This window comes from Myotis davidii, unplaced genomic scaffold (assembly GCF_000327345.1).
Source record: "Myotis davidii unplaced genomic scaffold, ASM32734v1 scaffold111, whole genome shotgun sequence".
Lineage (NCBI taxonomy): Eukaryota > Metazoa > Chordata > Mammalia > Chiroptera > Vespertilionidae > Myotis > Myotis davidii.
Genome location: NW_006284347.1, coordinates 2418731 through 2421113, shown reverse-complemented (window position 1 = coordinate 2421113; position 2383 = coordinate 2418731). Strand labels below are relative to the sequence as shown.

General features: G+C 48.0%; 1 protein-coding gene across 12 annotated transcripts in view; it reads left to right on the top strand.

Moving 5' to 3' along the window:
- The window catches only part of ERC2 (ELKS/RAB6-interacting/CAST family member 2), an 861660-nt gene that overhangs the window by 760270 nt on the left and 99007 nt on the right, over positions 1-2383 (top strand). For 10 of the 12 annotated variants that reach the window (XM_015571181.1, XM_015571167.1, XM_015571176.1 and 7 more), the window contains one exon: positions 2079-2290. The gene's annotated coding sequence lies outside the window, so the exon portion shown is untranslated. The remainder of the gene's footprint in view (positions 1-2078; positions 2291-2383) is intronic. The other 2 variants (XM_015571179.1, XM_015571152.1) reach the window with 1 other exon arrangement.

The window sequence follows — 2383 nt, the reverse complement described above, 5'->3', positions numbered from 1 at the left end:
CCCCCGCCCCACACACACTCTTTGCTGTTAAGAAGTTTTGGATTCTGCAGTGGAAGACTCAAGCCCCTCCCCCGACTTTGTCCTTAGTGCCTGGCTTTGCTGCTAACTGGTTGCATAGTTTGAGATAACCCCACAGCTCTCTCCCTGCCTGCTTTTTATAACTTGCATCATGGAAGTCGTAATGCTATTAGGGTGGTTCTGAAAATCAAGTGCACACGAGTAGTTGTTTTAGATGCCAATGAATTCAGTTCAGCTTCTAGAAACCAGAAGAATCTAGACCAGCTACAACCCACCCAGCTGGTCCATGGCTGTCACTTCGGAAGCCGGTGTCTAAATTTATCCCAATCCTCATTGTTGCAGGTCAGTGAGGGAAATCTTCTAAGGTCAATGAGTGAGGTAATTGGCTTGCTGTGGATCTTGAAAAAATCTCTGTTAAATGACATAATTGGTTTTAATTATATAATTATGGCACTTAAAGTGTGGGGGTGAAAGGTTACTATTATATTTAGAAGTGGGATCCCCAAATGAAGCCAGGGTGTTTGAGCCAGTCTTTCTTCGAGTTTCTCTTTTTATTTTTTCAGAGGGAAGTCAGAGTAGGCTGGCCTTGGCCCTGGCCATTTTGTGATGATTATCCGACATGAGGTAGTGCTGGGACTGCTCACAGCATCACAGGGACCTTTGTAAAGAGACGGGAAAGGGCTTCCGTAAAGACCCCATTGTGATCTGAAGTTAATGAGCAGTGGGAACTCAACTGTCAGCAATTGAATCTGATTGGGCAGGGTAATTATATGATTGCCTCTGGTGTTTGCACATGCACGGGGATATTTTTATTGGAAAAAACCTAATTGCTTACTTACTTAGTGGAGGGAAAACCTAAACAAATTTGTGTTGTCATCGGTTAAAAAAGACATCCTTTCTTTGTCTGAAAAATAGCTGCGTGCTCCGCTTTTTAGAAGTGAGGGTTTTGTTTCTCTCTGTGTTTGTAGGACTTGAATGATATGATAATATGAAAATGTAAAGGGACGCTACTTTGGACTGCATTTTGGTAAAATGATCGCGTACTTATCGCCATGTCTTAAACCATCCCCTTCCATGGTCGCTTTCATGCAAAGGCAGCTAGAACCCCGGGCAACACTCAAGCTACTGGGACTTGCACAGGTTTTTGTTTATTTTGCTGCGTCCTCCTGCATGGAGGCCCCTGGCAAGATTGGCTTCATCAGCTTTTTGGGTTTCCTTCTTGCTCCCCCTGCGATTTCCTTGGAGGAAAGGGAAGGGCAAAGTGAGAGCCGAAGGGAAGAAGCCGAAGTGCAGTCCAGGGTCTTGTTCTGACTGCCCAGAATGAGTACGGCAGGTCACTCACCCGCCATGCCGGTGTGCAGAAAGCAGATGGCTGGGTCCATTGTGTAGTGCTCAACTCGGCGTTGTGGTTGCTCTTCTATCTTCTTATAGAACAAACTATTTTCCAAGTTCTTTCCTTTCCTGAGATCCCAACCTGAAGAGGTCGAAACACGACTGGATTGTGGGGATTGAAGGAGCAGCCTGTGATGAGAGCTGCAGACCCCAGACCTGGTGCTCTGGGTGGGTGGAGCGTTACAGGCTGGAGAACGGCCGAGAACAAAGGGCTTTCAGCCCCTCACACGAGCCATGCTTTCTCATCTCAGATTCTTGCACATTCTCAGACTCTTGGACACACCCCAGACTTGTCTGGCTAACTAAATGGGTCCTCTGGGTTCCCTGTCAAATGTCACTTCTTCCAGGAAGCCTCCCATGATCACTGACCAGCAGTCTGGGTTGGCTGCCCTTGCTTTATGCTCCCTCTAAGTTCCTTTGTCCTTTAATTGCTTGTCTCCTTGTTCAAAATGGCCCATGAGCTCTATGAGGACCGGACTTGTGTTTATATCTGTCACTCCTCTATCCCCGGAGCCTGGCACAGTGCTTGACGAGTGTGTCTGGAATGACTGAATTAGGAGAGGCATGGTCGCTGGGTGTCGAAGGGCATCGTGGTGTGTGCTGCATGGGCTTCCCTACCCTTGCTGTTAATACCGCTCTCTTGTTGCTTATAATTTTCATTGCCCCAGATGATCCAGCTCTGTTGGAGGCACGGAGGCACAGTCAAATCTCATGCTGTACATTGATCACCTGTCCAACCTTTGCCTAGAGTGGGAGCCCCCAGTTCCTTCAAGAGATCCACCTTTACCTGTCTTAAAGAAGAAGAGGAGGGAGCCAGCGGGAGGAGCCGTGGCAGTGTAACGCCAGAGCAGGTCCAGTGTTTACTTGTACCCTTTTGGAGGTGGGTAACTGCAAATGCCGTGGGGAGCGGGCTTTCCGAGAGAATCTGCCTCTGACCTTGCATTCGGGGGCTCGCACGCTTTTGTTTTTCCTG